The following is a 12,644-nucleotide window of genomic DNA, read 5'->3' as shown; positions in this document are numbered from 1 at the left end:
TGTCATCGACCAAAAGTTTGGGGTCACCCCTCAATATGATGTATCGGCCAAAAGTTTGGGGTCACTTTTTTAAAACATGGAAAAGTGATTTGGTGATATCTTCGTCATTTATAGTTCAATTTTAATTATTTTTGGCTCATTTCAAAGATAATTAACTAAATTTACGTTTGATGTCTTCAACTTAACGTATTTAACGATTTTTGTATATAAAAATGTTATGTAAAGTTAGCACATTTTACCACGCTTCAAAAAATGAGGCAACTTTACGTTAAGTTTTAGTATGTAAATTTCAACAAATATGTGTGGTTCAATGTCTATGCAGTAAGTATCATTCATTTTGTTTCAAATAAGTCAAGAAGAATTAAAATTGAATGAAAGATGACAAAGATATCAACAAATCGCTTTTCCATGTTTAACGATAGTGACCCCAAACTTTTGGCCGATACAGCATTTTGAGGGGTGACCCCAAACTTTTGGTCGATGACATCAAGGATTAATTTACTTGATAACTTTTTTTCTAGATTTTTTAGCTAAGTTCTGTAAAAAGCAGTTGAAAGCTAATAGAAAATGGGTCATATTACCGCTCTCATCTTAAAATTTGGTCGACCCAGTTTCCAGCGACACTGCCATAAGTTTATATTCATTTTATAGAAAATTAGGCAACTTTGGGTTAAGTTTACATACAATTTTTTTTGAAAAAGTTTCTTTTAAATCATGTTCAAAATTTCTTTGACTTATTATCTTTTGAATGAAACCTAGGGTTTTGAAATCGGACGCAAATTGGCGGAGATATGGGCCTAAAAAAATGACATGTTTTTGAGGGGGTGACCCCAAACTTTTGAACGGGAGTGTATGTGTGATACCAAATTCACCAAAAACAGTGAGATTATCCAAGAAAACTCGAAAGTAGAAATATTAGGTAGCAAACTTTTTTTAAGGATCGTCTGGCATGCTTCTAGAGAGATTTCTTACGGACATGGTCTACGATATATTGGAGGGGTAAAATAGCCCATCTAGTCTAGTCTAGTCTAGTCTACACATAAAGCTATGTTCATTTAGAATCCGGAATGACAAAATCACGTATATCTTCGGCGGGAATAACAAACATAAAAGGTGAAGCCCTCAAAACAAAGGTTATTTATTGTACTTTCATGGAAAAATATCATTGAAATTATTTATTTTTATTTTTACACATTTTCTCACTTTTTCAGTGTTGACCTCTCTAAAAATCTGCACAACGGTGGTTTAGCAGCAACCCCTTCCGCACGTTTGTTCAACAATCAGGTCGTCTATGCAGTGTCCTGAGTGCCTTGACTAGTCTGAGTAGGATTCCGAAGAAAAATTGCCAAACTTTTTTTTATTGCGTCCTAGTAGGGGGAAAGTTGGGAAAGGGTCCAGGCTTTGCTATCAGCTGTCCTGCAGCTCCACCTGGTCACTCTTCAAAAAAAAAAAAAAAATGAGGGGCAATTCAGTGAATTGAGAAAACGCGAAATTTGAGTGTTTTTTTCGTTGATAAACACTACCCATCTGTGACGATACCACTGAACGTCTCCGGCTGTCATGGCAGCTCATCAAAATAGGTAAAACCTCTACATATCCTTTGTATGCGTTTCTTGAGCAGCACGCGATTCTTGAGGCTGTCATCCTTGTATGAATTGGTTCTCATCATCTTGTTGCGAAAAAACCATGCCCAGAGTTCGAACTTCTTGCCAAATCTTCAAATTCAAAGCAGATTTATCAATGAACCTAAGCTTTTTTCTTCCGAGGACACTTCCTTATGCCATGGTTACCAACATCTGTGCACATAAGGACTGTTCATTTTATAAAGAGGACAACTTTGCAAGGCTATAAAAGAAAACGCGTAGTTCAAATTTGAGCAGCCTTGGTTAGTTGTTGAGTACATTATATTAGTAGATAATAACCATAAATAAATTGGGTTAAAATTATTAAACTTCATAGAAATGTGGCAAAGTGTTTCGAGAGATCAATTTTTCAATTCCCAAAAACTAAAGATAAACACAAAATTTCTGTAAAACATCGGTGTATCGTTTTTAATTGAATAAAAGTGTTTGCCATGCTGCAGCAGTTTGAGTGATACATATTCTGGCAAAATATAAACCTAATCGGAATAATGGTTATTGAGATATTAAAGTTACAAGTTGGACTCGATTTTCAGAATAAAATTTATTTGTTAAACAAAAATGTATAAAAATATTAAATTTTGAATGTTTTCAATGGATCTAGTCGAAAGTACTAATAATGCAATTTCAAATGCAGAAAACCGCTTCTTGATAGCATTGTTGGCTTGGTTACTGTGCTTCATGGCAGTTACCGGAGATAAAACCGCTTCGTTCTTTGAAGGTTCTTCTAAATTACAATGTACTCTATTGCAAATACAACTTAACAATGATGTCGAAAATAAAAATTGACATGTAGTTATTTTCAAATAAGGTATATAATCACATAGGGTCAGACCTTGCTGAAAATAAATAATAATAAGCTTCTCTAGAAGAAAAAACTTGCATTTATGGAGCAAAAAGTATGCAATTTTTCATTATGGCCATCTTTAAGTATTAAATTTATGATGAAGAATGTACTTTAACGCATATTTTTCTTCGGTATCATTGAGAATGCGATTCTCTTCTATACTGGACAAATTTTGAACTGATTCCGTAGGGTTGTTGCATCACTGGACTTAAATAAGTATTTTTTATCAATTTCATTGATAACAAGGCAACTCACTATATCAAGCTGTATAATGCTTGGTGCATTATTACTGACCAACTATTACACTCTACCTTTAGAAGAATAGTATGAGATCCCAACACATTGAAAAGTTCTTGAAAATTTTAAAGTTATGTATGTGGAAAGTTGTGTAGAATTTTGAGAAATGGGGTTTTATTGAGTTTTAACGAAAACCGCTCCAGTTCCATAGCTAAGGACAATTTGTATAATGTTATATTTTTGCTATACTGTAGAACAGCTATGGAAATTTATGCAAAAAACCGATAATGATTTTATTGAAAAATAAAAAAAGATATCACACAAATAAGGTGTCCTCTTTATAAAATGAACAGTCCTTAACACATAATGGTTTTGACGATATTAACATTTTTCGCGACTGTCGTACCTGACCACGTTCAATTTTCAACGTGTTTGTGCAAGATTTTTTTCCTCCTCTTGTCTTCAATCTGAAATAACTTTTCACTCGTTGCAAGAAAATCGATGAAATTTTCACCATTTAAAGAGGATTAGTGTATGATCTGCAAAACGGTGAGTCGATAATGAGAGCGTCCAACATAGCTCTGGTCCTCACAAGTTCCTACCTCATGCTTCCACGGGTCAAACGATGACAAAGACCGCCAGCTAAGAGTTGTGTGCTTAGCTGGTAGTGCAGCCTGGGCACTGTTGTCCTTCTGACTTCAGCTAGATTGAGGAGGTACGATCCGAGCGTCTGTTCACCAAGGAGGTGCGGCTCAAACAGCGTCTGTTCTGGCATCCAGCGGCTGAGTATGAAATGCTGTATTGCGTCAGCTATACCTAAGAAGGCAGCCCCTTCAACGCAATGTAGGCAGCGCGGCCCCGGTAAGGTAGCCTGCTGAAAACCTTCAAACATCCAGAAAAGCAATAGTAGAGTAAACGAATTGATTCAACGGCAACAGACCCGGCAACGAATAAAGGACAACGATTGGAAAGTCGGATCTTGGAACGTGAGAACTTTGAATGAATTCGTGAGTCTCCGCTCGTACACATCGAACGTGTTCTCTCCCGTCGGTTTCATTTACGAGTTTTTTTTTTTGGTTTCCATTATGAGTATCGAGCGTAAAAACACATTAGTGATCGACTTTGGCATCCTGCCTGTGCGGCCAGAGGTAGCCAAGGTACATCAGTTCCTGGAGAAGGAAATGCAGCTCCAACTATCGGACGTGAATAGCATTCAGCTGAACCATGTTCGAAACTGTGTATTTGTCGCAGTTAAAGATAGTGAGATTGCTGCTCGCTATCAGAAGCTCCATAACAATAGGCACGCTCTGTATCACGGAGACAAAGGCTTCAAAATCCCGGTGTATGTAGAAAACGCTGCTGTTCCAGTGTGCGTTCTAGATCTACCACCGGAGATGAAACACACCACTGTGATTGAGTTCCTCACACAATATGGCGAAGTACAATCCGTTACACGAGAGCGGTGGAAGAACTTTTTCCCGGGTGTCTACAACGGTGTTCGCATCCTGCACATGAAGTTGAAGAGTCCTATTCCATCATTCGTAACCATCTCGGGACATATGACGTCAATCTCCTACCCCGGGCAGCAGAAGCCATGCAGGTGGTGCGAAAAGACTGCTCATCCCGGTCAGAAATGCGCTGAAAATCAAGCACAACACACATCATCTGCATCTCAAACAGTTCTTCTGGGAAACGCGAATGATTCTCTTCTCAACCCCGATCACTTTCCTCCAATCAACCAAACAGTAACGTCGATAGAACAAAACGAGCCTCTATCCATACCAGTGACACGAACCGAGAACCAGCAGAAAGCAACCACAAATACGATCGAGACCAACGACGACGACAATGACGATAATGAAAGCACATCATCAGGTAGCATCGAAGTACCCAACAAGCGGCGGCGGTCGGCTAGGCTGGCGAATGAGAGAAACAAGTTGTATTCAAGCCAGGCTTCTTTGGACAACAGTCAATGCAGCGTTGACTATCGTTCAAAGAAAATAGAAATTTTACAGGGCAAAAATTGCCCGAATGATCAAATTTGTATTAATCTTACGTAAGATTTGAATTGTAATTTGAAAAAAAAAAGCTTTCGGCTCCGTATGCTCTCGGGCGCATGAGCCTTATAAATAAAGATTAAGGAAAAAAAACTTTGAATGAACCCGCACGTGTTGGGCTCCTGGCTCGTGAACTGCGGAATGTCGGCGTTAATGTGGCCGCTATCCAGGAGATACGCTGGCCCAAAACTGGAGAACGCGAATTCCGAGCGGTGGATACCATCGGCAACACTTCATTCAAGTACCACATCTACTACAGCGGCGGCGATAAGGCAGAACGCGGAGTTGGCTTTATAGTGATCGGGAAGCAGATGAAGCGAGTTATTCGGTGGAAGCCGATAAGCGACCGAATCTGTGTGTTGAGGATGAAGGGCAAGTTCTTCAACTACAGCCTGATCAGCGTCTATGCGCCAACGAACGACAAACCCGATGACATGAAGGATGAGTTCTATGAGAGCCTTGATAAGGCCTACGGAGAGTGCCTAAAACAAGATGTCAAAATAGTTATCGGAGATGCAAATGCGCAGATCGGCAGAGAAAGTTTATTTCGGCCTTTTTTTTTTATCTGTATTAACGAGATTTTTAACCCTAGGCTAGTTCATCTCGGAGGCTTTATTTCGGCCTGTCATTGGAACGGAAAGCCTTCATTCTGTTACCAACGATAGTGGTCTGCGCCTTGTGACATTTGCTGCTGCTAGAGAGATGGCAATCAGCAGTACCTACTTCGCACGTAAGAATATCCGAAAACACACCTGGCGACACCCGAGTGGTGACACTTGCTCCCAGATAGACCACGTGCTGGTCGACGGGCGACATTTCTCGGACGTCATAGATGTGAGGTCCTACAGAGGCCCGAACATCGACTTGGATCATTATCTTGTAGCCGCTAAAATTCGGGCGCGATTATCCAGCGTCACGAGATCAAGAAACAACAGGACGATGCGTTTCAATATCCAGCGCTTGTCAGCCGAAGGGGTTGCTGCACAGTACCATCAGAAGCTAGACGAGAGGATAGGAGAGACCAACGGATCTGGAGATGTCAACAGCTTGTTGGGAAGTATCCACGAAGCAGTGACAACAACAGCGCAAGAGGTGATTGGTACCGCTCAGCGACGCCAACGTAATGGTTGGTTTGACGAGGACAGCCAACGAGCGACGAACGAAAAGAATGCCGCCAGAAGTCGAATGCTAGTGGCCGGTACCCGGCAGAACAGAGAGCGGTACAGGGTTGCAAGAGCAGAAGAGAAACGAATCCACCGCAGGAAAAAACGGCAACACGAAGAGAGTGCTATTGCTGAAGCGCAGGAAAGTATGGACAGGAACGATATGCGGAGGTTTTATGCAACTGTCAATGGCGCGCGGCACAAGACTGCGCCAGTGCCCGCCATGTGCAATGACCGGGAAGGAAATTTGCTGACAGACAAAACAATGGTGGCAGCCAGGTGGAAGGAGCACTTCGAAGATTTGTTGAATGGTAGCAGCGAAGGAGCACCCAGGAACAGGATTAACATAATGGATGACAGTCAAGCAGTGGAACCACCAACACTGGATGAGGTTAAAAAGGCCCTTAAGGAGCTGAAAAACAGCAAGGCTGCTTGGAAGGACGAGATCCCGGTCGAACTTCTTAAGCACAGAAGCGAGCAGCTACATCAATCAATCTATCAGATTATTATAAAGATTTGGGAGGATGAAGAATTGCCCACTAGTTGGTTGGATGGCCTCATATGCCCAATCTACAAGAAAGGGCACAGACTGGAGTGTGCCAATTACAGAGGGATTACCCTTTTAGCCCTTCAGCGCGCGCGCTGTTGTAAAAAGTACAACACTACCAAAAAACCTCGCTTTTCGTATACAGCGCGAGCGCGGTGCGGTTTCGGTTGCTTGATGGCGCGCGTCCCGGAAGGTTAAATTCGGCGTATAAGATACTGTCGCGTGTCCTGTTCAACAGACTGCGACCTCTTGAGGAGTTCTTCGTCGGCGAATACCAGGCTGGTTTTCGTGAGGGCCGATCAACGACGGATCAAATGTTTACCCTGCGCATGATCCTAGATAAATTTCGGGAATATAACTTGCAGACTCACCATCTGTTCATTGATTTTAAAGCAGCGTACGATTCAGTGAAAAGAAATGAGCTTTGGCAGATAATGTCAGAACATGGTTTTCCGGTGAAACTAATTAGGCTGATACGCGCAACGCTGGATGGATCGCGGACGAAGTGTCTACGTCGTTTGTGACCTTGGATGGATTGAAGCAGGGGGATGCTCTTTCAAATTTATTGTTCAACATTGCACTCGAAGGAGCGATTAGGAGGTCAGGCGTGCAGAGGAATGGCTCTATCATCACACGGTCGCACATGCTCCTCGGTTTTGCGGACGATATTGATCTCATCGGCATGGATCGTAGGGCAGTGGAGAAAGCTTATGCTCCTCTGAAGAGAGAGACAGCGAGGATAGGCTTGACGATTAACTCTACCAAGACGAAGTACATGATAGCGGGTAGAGACAGAAGCAGGCCTAGTGGTGTTAGTGCTGAGGTAGTGATTGATGGGGAAGTGTTTGAAGTTGTTGAAATATTTGTTTATCTTGGAACACTTGTGACATGTGACAATGACGTTTCCCGTGAAGTGAAAAGGCGTATTGCAGCTGCGAATAGGGCCTTTTACGGATTGCGTAGCCAGCTTAGGTCCCGTAACTTGCAAACGCAAACAAAATTCGCTCTGTATAAGACGCTGATTCTTCCGGTTGCCCTCTGCGGTCATGAAGCGTGGACGTTAAAGGAGGTAGACCGAAAAGCTTTTGGAGTTTTTGAGCGCAAAGTGCTGCGGACAATTCTCGGTGGGAAACAAGAAAATGGAGTGTGGCGCAGACGCATGAATCACGAGTTGTACCAAGTGTATGAAGATGCGAATATTGTGAGACGTATAAAATACGGCAGACTTCAGTGGGCTGGACACGTAGTGCGAATGTCGAAAGAAAGAATACCGAAAACAATATTCAGCAGAGAACCCGGTAGAGGTAGGCGACTTCGTGGGCGGCCGCGAACTCGCTGGCTGCACGCGGTTGAAGAAGATCTACGATCCCTACACGTTCGGAGAAACTGGAGGAACATCGCCCAAGACCGACGAAGATGGTGTTTTACTATACGTTCGGCATTGGAGTAAAGTTAATTTGTAGCCAACAAGGTATCAAGGTAAGGTAGTGTATGATCAGAGTGCTGAAAAAGAATGATGATTATGTTCATTGAGAGCGCTACTAGAAAATGTGACATGATTCCGGATTCTAAGTGAACATAGCTTTACGTTTACACAGCCATACAGAACCCTGGAAAATTATAGAATCGACTACTTCCATCATTTTTCTTGTCATTATTAATGATTGCAGTGCATCGGAGATGCATTACAAGCATTAAAACGACCAGGCCTACTGTGCAGCGTTTTTAATTCAACAATAAAGACAATGAGTGGGGATATTTTGTAAAAACCGGTCAGTTTATGAAAAAAGCAAAGTTAAAATATGGTGAAAATCGTTGGGGGTGACGATGCTAAGAAGATTAATGTCAGCCCTTGGTAATTGATCCTTCCGGGGATGGAACACAGATATTTAATTCATGTCCTGGCCCTTATGTCTAGGCTAAAGCGCCTTTACTCGCTCTCTGAAAAGAAAATAAAATAGCATTACAGATCCCACCCTCTCTTACCCACCTAATGCTTTTAAAATATTTAACTATTTAATTAAAAAAATAAAACAAAATACATTAGAAAGATCTCATTGTATTCAGGTTGGGGAAAGTTATCATGCCAACTTTGAGTTTAATAGGTTTTAGTAAACACTTCATGATGAAGGTATCACCCTCAAAGCTCAGCCCAGTACTCCGGAACTGCAGTCACATATTGAAATGAATTCTCAATTTGTTCCAGTTATGGTTCGGACTATGTGCATACTTATAGAAAAGTATTACATATTACCAAGTGGTAGACATTCGTTTAGCCGAGGCATATTTTTTCTATTTTTCTCGCAACTGTATCAATTTAATGTTCTTTTTTGAGTTTTTGGAGGATCGTCTAAGTAATTTGCATTAGTCAGTGGGATGAAACAATATATAATTTATTTTTTTCGCCGTAAAATACAATAAAAATAAAAAATTTGCCTGGACATTCGTTTAGCCGAATTGTTCTTCTTCTTCTTCTTCTTGGCGTAACGTCCTCACTGGGACAAAGCCTGCTTCTCAGCTTAGTGTTCTATGAGCACTTCCACAGTTATTAACTGAGAGCTTCCTCTGCCAATGACCATTTTTGCATGTGTATATCGTGTGGCAGGCACGAAGATACTCTATGCCCAAGGAAGTCAAGGAAATTTCCTTTACGAAAAGATCCTGGACCGACCGGGAATCGAACCCGCAATTGTATTTTTTTAGAATTCCTTCATAAAAAACTATCAAATTTCGAGAAATATCCAACACAATAATTGTTTATGATGACCTGTATTATAGATAGACTTGTTAATCATGAACTTATAAGTTTTCGGAAGTATTGCCATCTTAATTTTACATGCAATCTTATATAAAATGTTTTCAAATTGAGATTTGTTGTAGTTATTTTCATCGGAAATGTTTCAAAAGATTCTAATAAAAGTATCACGACGAGTGCAGGTTGAAAATCTTCGAAAAACAAAGCTTTTAACAGAAAAAATGCTGCAAACCATCAAAAAATCATGTATTTAAGCATTGTTTTGATGAAATATGATAGTATCACTTGCATACATCACAGCGTTTACTACTATTACATTTTCTTATAGCTCTTAATATCTTCTAGACTGTATTTTGATTGAAATAACATACACTGGACGCCTCACATTTTGAGAAATGGCACCCAAAGTATTCTAATTTCTAGCATGAACTACTTGTTTTATATTTCAAGCGTTCTTTTAAAATAAATCATGTTAAAAATGAATGTGTTTCAAATATAAGACTTATTTATAATATATTTCTTCAGATTGAATGAAATAAGCCAATGGTTTGGCCATGACATGCATTTTTTTTTTATAAAAATCGGCTTTAAAACAAACAGGATTAAAAAATTCCAACTCTTCTAGCAGTTATTTTGCTTGGCAATCTTATGATTCATTTAGTAATGCTAGTATTATACAGTTATACTTCAGAGGCATTAGGATATGTTTTTATTTCTCAATAGAACTATTTATTTTAGCTTTTATCAATCCCATTTTGATGTTTAACCAATCGAAAACCTATATACTTAATTTTTTCACGACCTTTTATGCAATAATTTTAACATTTTCAGCAATAATTCTGTTCCGTATTTTCAAAATAACTAATCTAGCTTACATTAGAGTGTTTACAGAAAGTATTTTCCTGATATAAATTTATTTATCATCGTTTCTCCTTATCGGGATATTTTTTTTTAATCTTTGAATTTCACACAAAAAAAAAATTTTTAGGTTAATTATCTTCTAAATTCAAATGAAATAAAAAGAGAAACCTCTGAGTTTGAGCCAAAAATATTGAGATTTGGAGGTGGCGCAATCGCTTCAAAGTTGAATTTTCGGATAATAAAAAGGTGTTCAAGTGCCATAACTTTCTCAATTTTCAACCGATTTTCAATCTTTTTTTATGAATTTCTCACAAATTAAATTTCAAATAAACTCGTAGAATATTATATTTTTCCGAAGTCACGCAAAATATGAGTTTTAAAAGATTTAATTTATTTTTATATTCTTTTTACAAAAAAAAACTTTAGAGTCCTATAACTTTTTAACCGTTTGTCCAATTTCAATTTTTTTAGCTTGCTTTTGTAGATATTTTTGTTGCCTAAGAATGCTGTGAATAAACTGTTTTTTTAAATCGTTTAAAAATGGATAAATACCAAAAACCGTTCAAAAACACGTATTTTATTAGAAAAAATCAGAATTTTGGCAAAATTTTAATTGTTTTCATGCTCAGTTTCGGGCTTAAAGTGAAAAATTTATTCTAAATAATCATATGGAAGCCTTAAACACTTAAATTTTTGAAGTGTTCTGAATAAAAAAATATTGTCGTGTTCTAAATGCGAGGAAACAAATTGAAAAAAAAATCCTCCAGTGTGTTCCATGCCCCTAAATATGATGCTTAGTATCTGGTTTGGAGTAAAAAACTGCAAATAATTGTCAAAAACTCTAATTTTGCATGAAAAAAATCAAGTTTTAGGGCATGTTTTGGCAGTTTTTGGTGAAAAGTATCATAAAAATGACTACTTTGACGAATAGTTTGTTTAGGACAAAGATAGGCAACAGAAATATCTACAAAAGCAAGCCAAGAAATTAGGAATTGGTCAATCAGTTGAAGTCATCGGACTCTAAAGTTAAAAAATTTTGTAAGAAGAGGAAACAAATAATTAAATCTTTAAAAATTTATATTTTGCGTGACTTTGAAAAAATTAAATGTTCTACGCGTTTATTTAAAATTCAATTTGTGAGAGATTCATAGAGAAAATATTGAAAATCAGTTGAAAATTGAAACAGTTATGGCACTTTAAGTGAAAACACCTTTTTATTACTCGAAAATTCAACTTTGAGGCGATTGCGCCACCTCTACATCTCAATATTTTTGGCTCAAACTCAGAGGTTTCTCTATTTATGTCATTTGAATCAAGAAGAGCTTACGAATTCCAGGTTTCAACAACTTTTTAAAAATAAGCCACAGCCCAATACTCACGAACAAAATTCTATTGAAAACCAATTTTTCATTTACCTCGGCTTAACGAATGTCTAGGCAAAAAGTGACATTTGAAGGGTTTTGACCCTCGTTTTTGTTTCTGTTTATATGTAAGTGTGGTGTAGCACCTTTTCTAGATATAGTACTAGATATAGTATCACTGCAATTAAAAAGTATCATAAAATCTTTCGTATGATTTACCTGACACTTTTTAGAATTTTTTTGAGCCTCGGCAAAACAAATGTCTATCACTGGGAGCACGTTGGAGAAATCTCGGATGGAATCCCAGAACAATTAACCTAAGAATTTCCCACGAGGGAATCGTGAAAGGATTCCTGGAGAAAGAATTTAAAGAGTCTCAGATCTCAGAAGGATTCTCTGAGAGAATCTCGAGAGAAATCATTGAAAGAACCTTGAGGGAAATCCCTAAACGAAATCCGCGAAGAATCAATAAAGAACTCACGGGATACCAAAATGAATATCTGGACAAATACTTGAAATAATGCCGGAAGGATTCCATGAAAGAAACTCGGGATGAATCCCTAAAGGAGTTCCTGCTGAATTCCCTGAAAGAATCCCTAAAAAATCTGGAAGTGTTCCCAAATTGGAAATAATCTATGATATAATCCCGTCAGAAATCGATAGATGAATCTCGGGAAGAACCAATGAAGGGATACTGGGAGAAATCCCTGATGGAAATCCGGGGAAAAATCTAGGAAGAATCCTGAAGGATTCCTTGATGTTGTCTCGAAAATAATCTTTCAAAGAGTCCCAGGGAAAATCCGTAAATGAATTCCGGGAGGAATCGATGAATAAATCCCAGGAGAATCGCTGAAATATCCCAGAAGGAATCCCGGAAGAAAACAATGAAAGAATCAGAATCGTACTAAAAATACCGAAAGAAAACCCTAAAATTTCAGGGAGGAATTCCGCGAAGAATCCTTGATGGAAACTCGAAATACATTTTTTAAGAACTCCCCTAAGAAATCCCAAAAGAAATATTGGAAGCAATCCTGGGTGGAATCCCTGCGAGTATCCAGGAAACATTTTGGGAAAAATACCTGGTGGAGTACCGGGAGGCATTCCTGGAATAATTCCGGAGAAACTCCTGGAGCAATGCTTAGAAGAAAACACGAAGGGATCCCATGAGGAATTCTG

Source organism: Aedes albopictus, chromosome 2 (genome assembly GCF_035046485.1).
Source record: "Aedes albopictus strain Foshan chromosome 2, AalbF5, whole genome shotgun sequence".
Lineage (NCBI taxonomy): Eukaryota > Metazoa > Arthropoda > Insecta > Diptera > Culicidae > Aedes > Aedes albopictus.
This window is presented reverse-complemented; position numbering follows the sequence as displayed.